This window comes from Symsagittifera roscoffensis, chromosome 5 (genome assembly GCF_963678635.1).
Source record: "Symsagittifera roscoffensis chromosome 5, txSymRosc1.1, whole genome shotgun sequence".
NCBI classification, from domain to species: Eukaryota; Metazoa; Xenacoelomorpha; order Acoela; family Convolutidae; genus Symsagittifera; species Symsagittifera roscoffensis.
Window position 1 is genome coordinate 31,276,789 of NC_087066.1, and position 18,677 is coordinate 31,295,465.

At 33.9% G+C, this 18,677-nt stretch overlaps 1 protein-coding gene across 1 annotated transcript in view; it reads right to left on the reverse strand.

Annotated features, from left to right (window-relative positions):
• The window catches only part of LOC134846458 (uncharacterized), a 71,669-nt gene extending 57,337 nt beyond the window's left edge, over window positions 1-14,332 (reverse strand). The window contains exon 1 of the mRNA XM_063863824.1: window positions 14,217-14,332. The gene's annotated coding sequence lies outside the window, so the exon portion shown is untranslated. The remainder of the gene's footprint in view (window positions 1-14,216) is intronic.
• Window positions 14,333-18,677: the final 4,345 nt, after the last annotated feature.

Consider the following 18,677-nt stretch of genomic DNA (forward strand, 5'->3'; position numbering starts at 1 on the left):
CGCCAGCTTTAAGCCATCTACTTTTTTTCCAAATAATTCCAGTAGTATGTATAATAAATTCAGTCTTACCTTCCTATTTTTTAGTAGTTGCAGAGAAAACGACAAAAACATGTTAATTTTCACTTTGAAGTTAAAAAGTTGCAATTTTTATGTCCCGTGACTGTAACATCTACCACTTTAAAAAACCAAACAATTAATAAAAATCCTTCCATACATTTTAAGTCAACAAAAAACGTTTCAGTTTACAAAATGTAACATCCAACATGGGCTTGGCTAACGATAATTTTTCTAATTTAACGATGAAAAACCATTAAACCAGCCTCATTATCTTCTATCTTTGTTTTTTTTTAAATTACTTTAATTAGTATCTTTTGAAAAAATTGCATATCCTGAAAAAACGTACTTCCGAGAAAACTTGCTTTCAATTTGATTTTCCGGATAGAAAGCCATTTGACACCGTTCTCAAATTTGAATGAACAACCCTATCAAATAATCAAAATCATACAATTTTAGAATAAAAAAGCTGAGAATTTTTTCTTAGTTTTGTGAAAGCATCCATTTTCATTGGAGACAAAAGCTCTTATATATTTTTTTAAAACTTGAATATGATTAAACCAGTCTTTTACGTGAAAAACGCTGCTTACTCCCATCGAAAAAAACGGCGCAAATTGTTTAGTTTGCGGGCAATACGTTTTTAATAGTCGCGGAGTAACAGAAATTTTCAATATGTGTACCCTTATATGCTTGTCCCACTCAATGCACACAAAATCAAGGACAACCGTTTACAGTGCAAGTAGCACAGAACGCTCCGACTAGAGCCTAAAAAAATTTTTTCTTCAAAAACTATTGTTTTTTTTTTCTGTGTGGTGATAAAAAGGATCTGAACACAAAGCTGGAACTTGGGAATATTTGACAATTATAGTCAAAAATTGTAGAAAATGACTAATAAAACCAAAAAAAAACATTTGAATTAATCAAAGAAATTTGGAAAAAAAATTTTCGATTCTTTCAAATGTTTTTTGTTGTTTTATTGGTCGTTTTTCTACAATTTTTTACTATAAATGTCAAACTTTCCCGAGTTTCAGCTTTGCGTTCAAAATTTTTATCACCACATAGAAAAAATCAACACTACTTTTTGAAGAAAAAAAATTTTGAAGAAAGAAGTTTTTTGATTTTTGGAGCTTTTTCTTTTAAATGGCGCTAAGAAAAACTCCAAAAACAATTTTATTTAGTTTAACTATGTTTACAGGGCTTAAATTAAGCAAAAACAAGCTATAAAGCTATTATTGCTCGAATTTAAACTAAAAATCAAAAACCTTTTTTTATGGATACGGGGACAACTTTTTGAAAATTTTTTGAAGTCGTTCGAGTCACGACTGGAAGGGCTTTATAATGATATATCATTTAACCCATCCGATGACTGTTTATGGTACCTGATTTTGCGTGGAAAACAAAAAAAATTACAGCGGACGCAAATACAATGTTCCTCCCCATTTTTCAAATGGTCAATACAATTATTCACCTGACTTGCAACTTTTTAAACAGTTTGGTCTAGCTGTTTTGAAAAAAATAGGCGTTGTGGTAGAAAAAAACTGCAAACTTCGTAGGCAAGTGTCCTAAATGAAGCACTTTCCTTTGATTTTTCTATTCGTCCGAGTCATTAACTAACGAAATGTCTAACAGTGCGCTTATGAAAAAAAGGAAACATTGCGAGCTATTCAACTCACTTTTTGCAGACGAGTGTAATTTTTCCGCTGACTCGTTAGCCATAAACCAAAAAATTGCCTCTTATCGACCGGCGACGAGCTCCACGTGACTTTCATGTACTTTCCGGTTCTTTCTTTATTTTATATAATACTCAACATGCAAACAGGAAATTAACCCTTTAGAATTTGAAAATAAGACATAAGTGAGTAATCTTCAGCTAAAACAAAATTAGTTGATTGCTGTGCAGTTAGCACATTAAGTTCCGACAACAGTTATCACTGCAAATTATCTTCTCGTCAGTTTTTTTCAAAAAGGAAGATGATAAAATGACATGTTATAGTGTCTCTTCAAAACATCAATCAATAGTTCGAATTCCGTCTTTTCACTAACTTTCAGTCTGAATAATTAAAAGATCAGACCGCTTTCGCTGGACACTGAGATATTTTTTTGCAATCCGAAACACGACTAATATTTTTCATGCTGATTTCTTTATGACAAAAGTTTTCCGCTTAAAACGTTTTTCTGATTGCTTAAAAGGGAAGTTAAATGAAAAGCAATGAGCAAATACAAATTTACGGTAAGCAGTTATTCTTAACTGGAGTAATCGAAAAGCTGATAAGTCTATTTGATGTTCTCCCGATTTAGTGCTTGCGGATTCATGGATAATCATTTATGCTAATGACTTTTGTCTATGAATCAAGTTTTGGAAAAATTAATAATCAAGAATATTAATCAGGACGAGTATTGGACCAGTTTTCATTTGGTAGAATAAGTTAAAATGATATCAAATGCCTTTTAGAATTAGACATACCTTATTTACAAATATTCCTTAAAAAATTGTAAATTTGGGCAAATCTAGTAAAAATTACGGCTGGTTTTTGAAAAATCTCGATGAAGACGAGTTATACAGTGGTGTGTTCAAGTATTTTTTTGTCGGGCCGAAAATAATTTGTGCATAGTTTTGTTTCTTTTTTATTTAAACCACTCATTCCGATTTTTTCAACACTGCCCAAATCATAGATAGGACTCAGATATTATATTGTTTGTATCGTTTATGAAAAATGTTTGAAAAACTGACGCCGGGTAAATATGGGCGCCCACAGTTTCTTAAGATAAACTTCCGAGTTGATCAGCAGAGATAAATCACCAAAGAAGATCTTGTGAAAAATTTTGTGAGCCAAAAGTGTAAATAAAGCAGAGTGGGTTTTTGAGGCTTTTGAAATTGAATCCTTATCTCGCAGAGAGATCGTTTAATTGTTGATAAACTGTTGACGTAATTCAAGCAAAAGAAAATTGGAAACTGCTTAGCTTTAAAAACAGTTTAAGTTTTAAATCAGAGTGCTAAAAGTCAAATCAGTTGGGGGAAAAGAAGCGAGGGTAAGAACATGTGGGTTGAGAAAATGTTAGCTTTTTTCTTGCGGTTGAACTCAATTTGTCTCAACCCACATAAAAAGAACACAGACATTGATTGATTTCCCGACTCCCCTTAACTTTGTACGCCAAAACTTTTTACTTTGACCGCTTGATGTGAAAATGAGCACTATAAGCCTATACAATTATAGCTTGTAGATGAATTACACAATCCCAGCCAGTTGACTTTATCATCAGATCGTGCGATCAAAGTTTTCCGAAAGAGGATCTTAATCAGATTTGAAATATGTTCAAGTCCTTACAGTCGTGATTCAAGCTGCAACTGAAAAATTATATATATATATATATATATATATATATATATATATATATATATATATATATATATATATATATTTCTTTTTTGCTATTACGTAATTCACAAAATGTATGTGCTGTTAGTGAATGTTCAAAACTGATCGAAACTTTCCCTAATGTGCCCAAAAACTCTTTTGTCGGTTTGCAAAAATTGCCTACGGCGAAAATAACACTGTCCTCCGTTGGAAAAAAACCATTTCTGCCCCCTGAATGTATGTGAAGCCCTTTAGTGAAACGTAGTCCTGAAAAAAAAAGATTTGTTGTGGTTATCTTTTTATTTTAATTATTTTTTTTTTATTTTAACACGTCATCTATGAACTTGTCTTATACCAGCAATCTCCATTGGTGAGAGCGAGTTCAGTGTTTTTTAATTGATTTTTTTTCTTTGGTTTTTTTTATTTCAAGCTTAGTTTAGTTCGAATATCAGTATCTTTTTTATGGCGCAAACCTCTATAAACGAATCTGGCATGAGAAGCGTCCCCCAATCTGTCAAACGCAAACGATCCACCCCTTACCTCATGGTAAGACTGGAGGGATATGTCCACATCGAAGAGAACATCGACATTAAAAATTTACTAAATTCGCAGGATTTTTTGAAACCAAAAACGGTTCCACTAGAAGAGGAGTAGCTCAGTGAGTCAAAAATGGCCAAAACCGAATGGATAGCTAGAAATCTAGAGGAAGAGAGGAAAGAGCGAGGAATCAGAAAAAATCAGTATCTAATTAGGATCTAAGAACTTCAACGGAATGCATATGAATGAAACCAACATGAAGATCCGCCCAATATTAAGTTGAGCAATAGGAAATGAAGAGGTAAACGGAAATTTGCCCAAAAGCTTTCAAAAGCCAAATATCTTCGAATAAATTTTGCCGGATTCTGGAAATTTTCAAACCAAGATTTTATAAGAAAACCAAATGTGACATTCGAACGCCACAAGCTACTCAACAGACGCCAGAGGAAAAGAGAAGCCTGAGAACAAATCAAGGGAGATGGCCAAGAAAAGCCATGTTTCCAGCGTAGAAGACGAATGGACTAGAGACAGTTTTATAAACTATAAGAAGATTTACGAAACTCAAAAAAAAACTCTTACAGAAATTTTACCACCTCTTGAAGCTCAACATGGTGCTCATTTAGAAGGTAACAAAATTAAAAATCTTTAAATATGACGAACAATTTTGAACCTTCTTGACAAGTAAATAGTAATTTCGTAAATAACCACCGGAATTTTAACAAACGAGAATTATCCCTTGCGGTATATAGAGGTAACTCATGCATGAAAAGTGGTGAAAAATTTGTAAATGGGTACCTTGCTGTTTGCAATGCGAAGGATACCCTCTGTATATCTTGTAATTTTAAAGGCCACTTTGCAAGGTTTGTAAATCCGGAGAGAAACATGTAAACATTCTACATGACTGATGGTCACGAACGAAATATCCCAGGAAACGACAATTTCCATATGTCGGGATAGAAGTCGCACAGAAGCCTTTTCCTTGCTTTCAGAACACCACTGAAAGTAAGTCAGTTGCAAACTCTATCGGAGTCTTCAAAAACGAAACGAAAAAATCAAATTTTTTTTTATAGAATCGAGAAAATAAAAAAACAAAGCTGGTTACGCACTTCATTGATCTACTGAAACCAGTGCATTTAAATGGTAGAAGAGTACCTGTGCCGTACACCTACTCTCCGCTTGAAACTAAGAACTGGGTAGACTAAAAACGGAAGCAAAAATCGAAACAACCAGTAAGCTGGGACAAAGATAAATTCATCACCCTAAAAAACTCACTTGCAAAAAGACAAGTCCATGAAACTCCCGTGAGAGTCGCAAATTATTAAAAAACAAATTTTTAAAAACAAATATCAATTGTTAAACAACATTGAGTTGGTATATCACGTCGCATCTCATCTTTCCAAAAGATCCGATGGAGAGGTCCGGTTCACAAACTTAGACTTCAAAAACGCTTACAGTCAACTAAGCCTGGATGAAATTACAAGCAAGCAATGCAGTTTTAGTATTGTAAAAGGAATTATACGTGCTACATATTAATTTTGAAAAATTTTTACGGACTAAGTGATATGCTAAGTGAAATTTAAAGGCTGATGGACTCAACCATCGAAAACGTTCCTTTTACCAACGTTCATTCAGACGACATCTTAATTTCTTCCAAAGGAAGTTTTAAATAACATAGAGTAATAGTCGAAAAATTTTTATCAAGCTTCAGAAAAACAATTTTGCCATCAATTAACTCAATTGTTAACTTTAAAAAAGAGTGATTTGGCTTTGTAGCATCAAATCCCATTCGTAAACAAGACCTTAGTAACTAAATTCAAGCTCACTTTTCCAATCACTAAATTAGTTCATGAAATTCATCCCGAAATAATCAACCCTTGGAATCTCCTTAAGACCTCTACTGAACAAGAAGTGGATATATCATTGGTCGGACTATCAAACAATCGCTTTTGAGAAACTAAAACCCAGAATAGTAACTTGATAGAGAAAAAAAACGATTTTCGACGGAAAACTAAATAGAAGAATGAAAACAGACGCTTCTCATAACTTTCTCGGCACAACATCGAATAACTCCATAGGAAGGGTTTAAGATCCGATTCTTTTGCTAGTCGATTCTTAAATCCCCATGAAAGGAAATTTTTGGCGAACGAGCTCGAACTCCTGGGCAGTGTTTGGGCTGTAGAGCTCTGCAGAAATTATCTGTACGGGGCTGAACTTGAAATAATAACAGATCAGAAAGCTCTTTCTTCCGCTTTATATTGTTATATCTGAAGGAAAAATTATCTATACCTTTGGTTTTTTCGATAAAATATTTAGCCCGAAATGATTTGTGTCTACCCTCATTGATTTGGTTATTTCAAGAATGCCAAATGGAAAACCCTTACCACTATCAAACTGCGACAAAGAATCGAGTAGCTGAAATTTCTAAAATTATTTAAATCATTAGTCCATCGAATAATTTTTTTTAACAAAAATTAGATTCGAACTCTAATCAGTCAAAAAAATTTAAAATTTTAATGACGCAAAGCTACGCAACAATATTATCGCATCTATTCTAAATGTAGTTAGTTCCAGACTGAAATTTGCGGTTTTGATTATTCCACTCCATTTTTTGAACGCCTAGATGTTCTCTGTGGGATCAATTGAAAATTTATTCTTCATTGATACCAATTTCAAGTCTTACCTATTCATTTTTAAAATGAATGTCTCTCATGGAATCTAAAATTGTAATACCGTAATTTTAAATAAAGAAATAGTAATTATTCTCTCCTCATCTGAGAATTTGCTGTCGAAACAATGTCTTCCGACTAACCTTCTTAACCTTCTTAGATCAGAAGTAACGCAAATCTCTTAAATTGTTCGAAAGACCCTTAGAATCAAACAACTTCACCAATAACAAAATGACTAACTGAACAGTCTTTAACTCTTGTGAACACTAGGGGTCGTCGAACTTTAACAGATAACTTTGATCGGAGTTTGAAGTGATAACGGACCACAATGCCTTTTTCGGCCCTTTGACTCAATCGAGTAAATGAAACTTACCACTTTCGTATGATATGCTGGGTTGACTGATACTGACCGTTTTTTTTACAGTGATATAACTTAACGAACTAAAAATTGTAACTCAAATAGAAAATCCTATCCCAAATGCTCACTTTGATGAAAGACTTGTAGTGATACATATGAATAGTAGTAATACATGTAACAGCAGCACAACAGCCTGATTGATCGATTAAAGTATTCCCATGACTCAACAAAACAAAACAAGCTTATTGGTTCTCTCTTACCTTTTATTTGTTCCGCATAAAACTTTGTGATTAAATTTATACATTATTGTTCCGACTTTCGTAACGAGAGTAACGGAATATTTGTGCTCGGAAAGGGTTTTTTTCTTCAGACAAATTTCGACTTTTAACTAGCCAATTTTGACGGAATTTTCTATATATCATTCGAAAGCTTAATTTTGAAAAATTATTTCACCTGTGATCATTTTTCGTAAAATTATGGGGTTTTAAAGATAGCCGTTTTGGCCAATTTGGGACAATTAACGCGCGATATATATTTCGCACTATTAACGCGTAAGCGAGACTTATCTTAATCCATCTTATAAATCGCTCCAAATTGATTCAAGAAGCTTATATGCCATAATTGATTTGTTCATAGGAGCAAAATTTACCACTTTGTACTTAATATGACATGTGTGGGGATGTTTTCACAAAAAAACTCAAATTTAAAAAAAAATCAAATTTTGTTTTATTACATTAAATTTTTCATGTTATCACTGCTCCATAGACATTAAAAGGCAGCGGGCACATTCAGGGCTTCGCCCTGATACGAACAGTCTTGTCTAATGCTTGTTTTCCATATAAACATTACCTAGATTTTTGAAACACCAAGGTGTCAAAAAATTTTGTCTGAGTTTTTCCCTGTTATCCACCATTTCTAAAAGTTTTGTTAATAGAATTTGTTAAAAGAAAAATTTAAACAATCAAAGTGAAGCTACTCTTTTTTTTTTCAGACATTTGTGTCATATTTTTTGTCGAAAATCATAAGACGGCACACATTACCTTGACTACAAAATATAGAGACTTGGTCAAGTTACCGGACACTCTCTTGCATATTAACTCGAAAAATTTTAACTCGTTTTAAAACTTAATTTCTTGAGAAAGAAATGTTTAATTGGCTAAAGGCATCTTTTAATTGAAATTTTGCAAACACTTGTACCAATTCTACGGATTTTTCACTCTTCCATTGGACTCTTATAAAACAACAACAAATTAGTTATCCCATTTGCAGTCAGAGGGGAAATTGAAATTAATCTACAAAACTGAACAGTGGTAAACGAAACTTCTTTCTGAATACGTACAATAAACTCACAACAAGACTGCTCGTATCAGGGCGAAGCCCTGAATGTTCCGACTGCCTTTTAAGGTATTATGGAGTAGTAATAACATTAAAAAATTAAATGTATTAAAATAAAAAGAAACATTTTTTAAATTAAATTTGAAATTTTTTTAATGAAAATCATCCCCCCACACGCCATATAAAATAAAAAATTATAGATAGATTTCGCTCCTTGTAACAAATCAATTATGGCAAATAAGCTTCTTTCAACCAATTTGGAACGATTTTAAGACGGATTAACTCTCCGCTTACGCGTTAATAGCGCGAAATATATCGCTTTAATTGTCGCAAATTGGCAAATTGGCCAATCTTTAAACCCCAAAATTTTAAGAAAATTGATCGCAGGTTGAACATCTTTTCAAGTTCAAGCTCAGGAAATCTCACAAAAAATTCCGTCAGAAATCGCTTTTTAAAAAATTTGTCTGAAGAAAAAAAACCCACCCCGAGCGCAAATATTCCAATACTTTCGTATCGAAAGTCGGAACAACAAGATTGCTCGTATCGAGGCGAAGCCCGGAATGTTGCGACTGCCTTTTAAGGTCTATGAAGCAGTAATACCATGAAAAAGCTAAATAAAAAAAGAAAAGAAAATGAAAAAATAATTGTAAAAAAATATGAGATATTTTGTGAAAATCATCTCCCCACAAGTAAAGTGATAAATTTTGCTTCTAGTAACACATCAATTATGGCAAATAAGCTTCTTTCAACCAATTTGGAACAATTTCTAAGACAGATTAAACTTCGCTTGCGCGTTAATAGCGCGTAATATATCGCGCGATAAATGTCCCAAATTGGCCAAAATTCCAGTCTTTAAACCCCAGTAACTTAACCCCCACATACAAAAAATGGTCACAGGTGAAATATTTTTTCAAATATAAGTTGTGTTACTTGCCCAGCTGAAGGCTATCGCTTTCTTATTTCAATGTTTTCAAGACAATAACTGCCGTCAAAGTAGCGTGCCGAGGAAGGCTTCTAATTTGGTTCTCAATTGTCCCCTTTTCTACTATTTTACGTGATTCATCTGGCTTAACTAGACTAAATTTTTTTTTCAAAGGCGATACAATTTAAGTTTGATGGGTGAGGCGGCCGGAGAAGGTAGCTTTGCGTATAAAATTGGAATTCGATGCGGTCTTAGAGCGCCTCAGAATATCAAAATGGCCGACTTAAAAAATTGTGCAAACTTTTGAACAATTTTGAAAAACCGCCTGCTTTAGTTTGATACCAGATTTTTCTTCTTTTTTACATTTATTTTGGTATAATTTTTTCTCATGTGGGCTCTTTTTCCTTTCCCAACACCCCCCCCCCCCCCACACCTCACACGAGCTTCATTTTTTTAGTGCAACGAGTGGTTTTACGAGGTTGAGTATGAAGACCAAATATGTTTGTCGTGGCCTTATTAGTCTGTATGTAAATTTTCATAACAATGCGATAAAGTGGTCAACAAATTTACATGTAAAAATTCGCAGGTGGGGGGGAAGGAAAAAGAGCCCTCATGTGTCCCTCCAGCCTCGTAAATATGATTTGTTTGTTTCATATGTCTATGATTCATTAGGGGCTATGAAAAATGAAAAAAAAAATAACAAAAAAAATTGCTGATAAATTAACTTAGCGCCCATGAAAACATTGAGTAAGCTAATAATTAGTTTATACAATTTTGAAAATTTCCCACAAAAAGTTTTCTATTTTGCATTCTGTCGAAACAAAACCGGCAGAGCGTACCCTATTAATAGGCTTGAGAACATGTTAGATTTAGGTTTTATTAAATACTTGTTCGGAGTTTTTATAATTATCGCACAATCCTTTTGTTCAATTGGTTACATGTCATTTTGACCCAAGTCAACTTGTCCCAGCCCAACTTGTCCGGTTCCAACTTGCCCCAGATGGCAACTTGTCCAATGCCATCTTGTCCCATATAATAAAAAATGAAACTTGCCCCAGATTCTTTGATATCCTCGTAGAACATAATGTCGGCATAAAGATGAAAAAACGTTTTTGTTGAACAATTAAGCTTGAAACAAAATGCGGAATCATTTAAACATGCGCTGAATCAAAATGAGTTCAAAGCATGCATGAACAAAATGAAAGCGGCAAAATTTCAATGCAATTTTCATGTCGAGTTAAATATTTCAAAAGATTGATTGCTGATTTTGTAAGCTTCTATAGCATAGTTAATAGTGCACAACACTCTTGATCAAGAAGTCAAAAATTCAAAACTTGAAAAGGTCAAAAAATTTTAGTATGAAATCGATGAAACGGAAAACCGCAGTTACTGACTCGCCCCTTAAGCCCCACTATACTGGGTAACCCAGAATAGGGGGCGGCGTTAGGGAATGAGCAAAATTTTTGCAGTATTGGCTTTTATCATCTCTCAAAATTTGGACCCTGTACGATGGCTATAAGTTAAAAAAAAGTGGTGATTTTTTAAAAATCATTAAAAATGCAACAAAATGCCGACAATGAAGTAGAAATTATGCCGACAATTTAAAATTTATGAAAGAGTTAAATGAGCTAGTGCATATAAATAGTCAACAACATGGTCTTTGTTGAAATTACCTTTTTTTGGATTTTTTTTATGAACATCCCAATATTTCTTCCGCCCCTGATTCTGTGTTCCCCCCATAGCCTTCAAAATGTTGAACTTCTGATTTGTTGAGATAATGCTGTCACTCAAAGATGCCAACCTTCAACGGCGTTTGTCGTTAGTATCAAGCCTCCCGCTGCTTCTTGGGAATGGTTCCAGAGATTCATAGGGAATAACGGTTGCCTGCTGTTTTGCCCTATTGTTTCGACTTTTATATAACTTCTCTGAAAGTATGAGGCAAGTTCGTCAATTTTATCTGACAGGCTTTTCTCAAGATCTAATCTGTCCACCACGTGCTCAATCTCCTAAATGACGCTCTCGAACGATTGTTCCACTACATCAGTTGGAACAAAACTGAGAGCGGGTATTAAACGCAGTGCCAAGCTTAGCTCGCAGTTGTTTTCATAGGGTTTTTTAAAACCTAGCTCGTTAATTTTGAAAAAAAAAGCCTGGAAGAGGTGAAAATAACAGCCTTTGATTGAAGACTCTGGAAACGCACTTGTAAATCAAAATTCGCTCTGGATCCATAACTCCTATGTCGACTAAACAGAAATCAGAATATTCCGTCGGAATTATGAAATGCCTGTATTTAATGATTGGCAAGGACGGGACCAAGTTCTGTTTCTGGCAGTTAAGAGTTCTGTTTATTGCTGCACGACTGGGTAAAGATAATTGAACAGCTTTCTCATCAGTTACTTCCTGGTGACAAGTGGCAATTATACTACTATTAACAGGTACAACTTGCTGCCTGGCCTCTTTTTTCATTTGATGCATGATCTGGTTTGCCTCAATTTTCCCAGGTCTAACATCGTGATTGTGCTCTTTTTTTGTTGAGAAGAGTTCATCTCCTGCTGTGACGGCGAGCATGCGGCATTTGTGTGAACTGTATTTTGCGCATCTCCAGTGCTCAGTAGTTTTTGCCGTCTGCTTTTTTTGTGAAATCGTGTCCGTCAATAATTAGTGTTCGTTTGTTTCGTTGAGATATTCCCCACGTAAGTTGACTCATAGTATTTATGTTGAAGTATTTATGTGGATGTTTAAGAACGAAATGGTAAGCAATGAAGCAAAATGCAAGAATAGCCGTGTTTCATTTTGTTTCAAAGGCGCTAATTATGGATTATTGTCAAAGTTTGGCGTGTAATTACCAAAAATTATGGTTTTTTAGACTCAGCTTCGAATATTTTCGATTAGAGTTTTTTGTTATCTCGAAACGAGTCCAGTGTACATTAGAACTTGCTGGTCCTCAATTTGAACATCAAGGAATCAAGTAAAAGTGTTAAGTATGGGATAAAACGCCATAGGACAAAATGTCATGTGGGGCAAGTTAGCATAGGACAAGTTGCCATGTAGGGCAAGTTAGTATAGGACAAGTTGGCATAGGGCCAATTGACTTGGGGCAAATAGTCCTGACACCATTCAACTTTTTGTTTTTATTTAATTTTTTAAATTTTTCATATGCTTTCTTTCAGCTGTTTTTTTTTCACTAGAGCGAAATTGGTTATGACTATTTTGCACTTGAACTTAATAGCAGCACCTCTGTGGTTGGAGCGATTTGTGATACTTGCCCAGCTAAAGGCTTTCACTCTCGTATGTTAATGCTTTCTAGACAATAGCTGCCGTCAAAGAAGCGTGCCGAGGGAGGCCTCTATTTTGGTTCCCAAGAGTCCTCTTTTGAACTAATTTACGAGATATAGTTTGGTTCAGCTAGCCTAAAACTTTTTCAAAGGCCATTACGATTTAATTTCGATGGCTGAGCACGCGCCTAGATAAGATAACTTTTTATATGAAATTGGAATTTGATGCGGTCTTAGAGCGCCTCGTAATCAAATTGGACGACTTAAAAAAGCTAAACTTCAACAGTTTTTGAAAAACCACCTGCCTCTACTCTGGTTTGGTATCAGATTTTTCTTCTTTTTTTTATTTGGCTCGGTATAATTTTTTCTCATAGTCCCTCCACGGTCCCTCCAGCCTCGTATTGATGATTTATTTGTTTTATATGTGTATGAACAGGAGCGGATCTAGGACTTTCCCGAGGGGAGGGGGGGGGGGGTTTGAGAGACCATTAGGTCGACTTTATTTTTAGGTCGACCAAATTGATTTCCTGAGCTGTGCCAGACCACTGAAAAGACCCTGTTTTGGTTAAATTTTCTGTGCCTCAGGCAAAATTTTTGAAAAAACATGCAAAAAAAACGTTTTCAGGCACTTTTTGCATAATTTTGACGAGAAATTGCGTTTTTTTGGCGGGCACTCAAAATTAAAACATATATTGGCGCCTTTGAAAAATTTTAGGGTCCGTCCACCAAAAATGGATATCTCAAAATAGTACAAAGGGGGGACCCTTTGGGTCGGCAGGTGGTCGAATCTCTGGGGGGGGGGGGGGGGGGGGGGTTCCTTAGAGATTCCTCCTCCGACTCCCTCTTGTCTATGAATCCTTGTCTATGAATCTTTGAGGGCTATTATAGAAGCAGCTAAAAAAGCAACCGAGTGGCTTTGTGTACCAATACAAAAATATAAATTTGAAATATAAACAAAAGAAACAAAATGAACGAATGAACAATGAACAATTTTTAGTTTCCGGTTTTCGAAATCTTCAATGAAGTCGAAATATAACTCTTTGCAATTATCTAAGCAGGAAGAGAGTTGCATTAACGTCTCCAGAATCGATAACAATTTAATTAGATATCTTAAATAAAAATCAAAAATGATTAAACAAGCATTATTTGTAATCTTTTGGCGCTATTGTGGACCGACATAAAACATGGAAAATAACGAAATGATAAATGACACTGCGTTTCTGCTATAAAGAAAATTTCCGTAATTAGATTATAGTCTAATTCATCTTCAGTGTTTAGGCAGCGATAACACAAAAAGTAAATTTATGTGATTTGCCCAAGAGGAGCAAGCGTCTCCGCCTAATGCGTTGAGTGCTTCAAGAAAATGTTCATTCAGACAATTCAAAACAAGTTAGCGTTATACTTTTTCTCGATATAATAAAACGTTGAGTTAATTTTAAAAATAAAACCTTTACTCTTATATATGTCTTAATGAAAAAATTGGCAATTATTTCGGCAATAGCGAGCAAGAAAATTCTAAATTAGTGCGGGAGTCACTCGTCCTGAGGTGCTCGACTCTTTATTTGACCAAAAAAGTCAAACAATGTCCTGTTTTTCATCCACCCCGAGAAGTTCGAATGAAGGTTTTGCTCGAACAAAACTACTATAATCATGGGTCAAACAGGGTCAACCTTTGGGTCGAGTAACGTCAAATAGAGTCAGAAGGGGTCAAACCATGTGTTGATCATGGAAATAAACAAATTATTTAGAACGAAAATAAATAAATATATGCATGTTTGAGTTCATAAATGAAAATCTACATCAAATACACTAGAAAGTGGGAGCTACTATCTTGGGCGAAGGACCGAATGGGCAAAGGGTTTATGGGCGAATGACCGACAACAAAAACAGTCGAGAAGTAATCGTTAGAATGAACCAATTTTCCGTTCAATTAATGGGAATTAAATGAAGCAAAATTTTGCTTTTTTCATAAGGAAACCCTTGAAAATAGAAAAAAAATTGCTCATTTTTGCTGTTTTTCTGTTCGGCCAAAAGTAATATCAAGTCCATGGAAATGTTCACTTTTTTGATATTTTTCCAAACTTGAGAATACTGAATCCTGATTGGCTGATTTTTATTTTCGCCCATTCGGTCTATCGTTTATCAGGGACTCCACATAGAAAGTCTCTCGGTTTGTATTCCCGCAGTAACAAAAATGGATAAAAATCAATTATGTACCGAAAAAACTACAGATTAACGTTAGTATAAAAACGATTTGTCTCAGCCATTTTGGGAGCAAAAATCAATTTTGTACATATAAAATTGATTTGTGAACCAAAAATAAATGAACCAAAAAAATAATCTGCATATAATCAGTATATAATTTTTATACATCAAAAACTTTTTTATAATCTAGAGATAGTCTATAAGAAACATGTAGAAAAAATCTGTATTGAGCTGATTGTTTTATTGTATTGAAAAATTACATGGTAACTTTTTTTTTAGTTTTATACCTTGTTTTTTATAAATCACCTCTTAAATCACCTTTTATAAATTAATACCTTGTTTGGTTAAAAATCAGCTCCTATTTCACCAGTATTTGGATTTTTAATTTCTTTTGCAGTAGGCTGGTAAACCTCCAGTAGGCCAAATATAACCGAAAATCTAGAGAAAAAAGAATTGAAAAAAAAACATTTTAGATCAATTTATCCCGGTTTATTTCGAAAAACACGCTGTTTTCGAAAAAATTTTTGAGAATCTTTTATCGTTTTACTTGTATTTTTCCTAGATTTTTGTTGTGGGCAGCAAAAATTTGCCGAGTTCTGATGATACAATTCAATGAGTTGGAAACTTTTTTAAACGCCCATAGTTCTGCGATTTGATGAAATTTTACTGCGTTTTGTGCTGATCGAGCTATTATAGTGCTGAAGTTCGAGCAACCGGATAAAATGAACAAAAACTGAAATTTTTTTTCATTTTTTTTTCAATTTCGGTTATATTTAAATAAGAAATGATGAGAGTAAATTTGCTTACTCGCAGATTTACCAGCTTTTCTGGCAAAAACTTGAACCAAATTTACACCCATAAAATAAGTCTGTTCATTTGATTCAAAAATAGGGAGGTAAGCAGTGTCAAAATGGGTAAAAATAATTCTAATTGACCCTGTTTAGCTCCCTAATCTTAAACCAAATGATTTGACCCGTCTTAAGAGTGTAATTTTGTTTCGAAATTTTGACTTAAATAACGCACCACAAAAAAGCGCGTAAGATTCCGAGCCATTTTTGATCTCATCTTTTTTTTTGCCAAAAATAATCAACTTTGAAAAAAATGAGTTTCAAAATTCTGTTTAGTTTTTTTATCCTGTTGTTTCAATTCAGTCTTTAGTCAATTGTTCAACACAAACTGCACTGAAATTTCATCGAACCGCAAAAACCGTCCTGAACAAAAGCAAACCAACTCGATATTGGCAAGTTTTTGCAGCCTATTGTAAAAAAAAACAATCCAAAAACTTAAATAGTGCAAAACACGGTTTGGAAACACCCAATAGTAGCGTGTGCAGCACAAAATGCACTGATATTTTATTCAATCGCTAAAACATGCGTGAACAAAAAGTGATTCAATTCATTGAGTTATATCGTCAGAAATCGACGAATTTTTGCTGCTTATTGACAAACATTACGTGAAATGAGAGACGATTTAACAGAAACACGTTTCGAAAATACCTGTATAGGAGTCGTAACAAATTCAACTTAAACCGATCAAAACGTAAGTGATTATCCTTTTATCACAAAAATTAAGAAAAACTTATAGTCAGGAGAAATCTTCCTCGGTGTTCCCATGAGCTGACCTCACTTGAGGAGAAATGCTTACCGAAAACTAAGTTTCAAAACTTCAAAGCAGTTATTCTGTCAAAAATGGACATCCTTTCATTTGAAAAGATGAAAACTGATATCATTCAACTCAAAATTTTGAAACGGACATCATTTAGCTCAGAAAATCTAAAACACACTCATTCATCGACCACTCAGGTCAAACCATGAGCCAAGCACCTCAGCCTGGTTAACTGCGAACATCAGGAATAGCGTGATAATAAGTATGAATGATGATAGCAGGAAAAAACAATTAGGCAACAAAACAACACTAATAATTCAGAAAAGATTTGGAGCCATCAAATTAAATCTAGAGTTATTTCTATTTGAAATAGCTTGAGAAATGTCAATGAATGAATTCAATTTGTGCATTTATTTTAAGTTTTCGGTTAAGCCTTTAAAAATTGTTTTAAGCATTGGTATCGTTGACCAAATGATTAAATTAAAATTAGGATAATCAGAAGGGAGGTGATGGTAAAAAGAATGTAATATGTAAAATCAGATTATAACTTTAAGTAAAAAACTGTCATTAAAACTTAGACAAGCAACCAAAAAACAATTGATAACAGCAAATATACTTTCGAAAGGTAAGGATGTTTATCATTTGCAAAATGTATCTTTAAAATGGCATCTCGTGGGAACACTAAATAGGCCTAGTGGCTATTTTAGATAGTGTTCGATTGTGTTTGGAGCTTGTGTTCGAGTATGGTTCTCTCTAGTTTTCGATTAAGTTTCAATTTTGTGTTCGATTTATTTTAGATTTCTATATCGACCCCTTTTTGTGTTTGACAACGATTCGAAATACTGACTATTTTTGTGTTCGATTAAGTTTCGACTACATTTTATGTTTGACTTAGTGTTCGACTATGATTGGAAATAGTGTTCGACTATATTTTGATCATAATTTTGACTATGTTTCTAATCTGTGTTCAACTAAAAGGTCTGATTTCGACCACGGATTTGGATCGAACATTATCTGTGTGTTCAAGCATATTTGGTCATAATATAAGTCGGCCCGTATTGAGAGATGTTTTCAAGCTGTCTACTGGTGGGCGTCTTGTTTGCGTTTTTTACATTCATTAATAACGTTGATTGTGTAAATTAAACAGCTAAAAAACTTTTAAGAAAAAGAAACCAAATGAACACGGTTTATGATGAGTTTTGTACAATCAAATTTTGCATTTACAAACATAGCTACTAGTCATTTCAGCATGTCGGTACCGTATAACGCTCTGATAGTTTTCACTCAAATTTTTTGCATTAGTACCCCTTATTGAACAAATACTTTAATTGCATCAAGAAAAACTTGGCTTCTAATATAAAAATTTGACCGAAAATTATTTTTGAAAAGAACGTATAACTAACGCAGAAATTCCTCAAAGAGTTGGAAAAACAAAGTAAATACAAAAACATTCAATTTTGTTTCAAACCAATTCTTCGGCACATTTTTTATCTGTATTTTCTAACAGTCGCACAATTTTTGCTTCAAAATACAGAAAAATGATTCAATATTGAACATTTTATCTGAGATTTGAGGAATTTGGCAGAAAAATTTCAACACAAACCCTAGCTTATTGTTCATTTTTGAAAAACTTTGTTGTTTCTGGGGAAAACCAACAAAGAAATTATATGTTTTTGAGTACTTTTTTTCCGAATTACGAGCTAGAAAAAAACTTAAGTAGTAATAATTTTTCTAATAATGGCTCTCTATTTAGTATGCTCAAAGCAGGTAGAAGTAACTATAACTTGTTGTCGTTGAGCAGTGAACTGGTTGTACGTTATTCTTGCTAAAAATTGTATATTTTTAATGTCAGATCAAAAGTGAATAGCTTTTATACAAAAAACACAGAAAATTCTATCCAGATTAGAGAAGATCCCATGTGGAAATACGTTATCTCTCAGGCTGTAGACAGAAGTTCTCTCGGGCTTCTCTTGGATAAAGTTGTTACCAATATCGTAAACTAGTTTACAAATTTGTGAGCCGGATAAAAATTTATTATATCATTAAATGACGAAAAAAATTGAGTGCGGAACTTTTTATTATACAACCCATGTTTTCGACGATAGCAACTGCTAACATGTTTTCGACGATAGCATCTGTCAATTTTGATCCGAATTAAGTATCAACTTTTATCCGGGCAGGAAATCTGGAAACTTCCTTTTTGTTTACTTCAGAAACTCCGATCAATTATTGTCGTCATTTATAAAATAAAGTTGTGTTACACTTGCAATAGTCTTAAGGTAACCCTAAGCCAGCTGATAAAATGAATAATTCAGCTGGAACAGCCTTCGATTACAAGCAGTTTTGACTTACACTGAAAAGGTT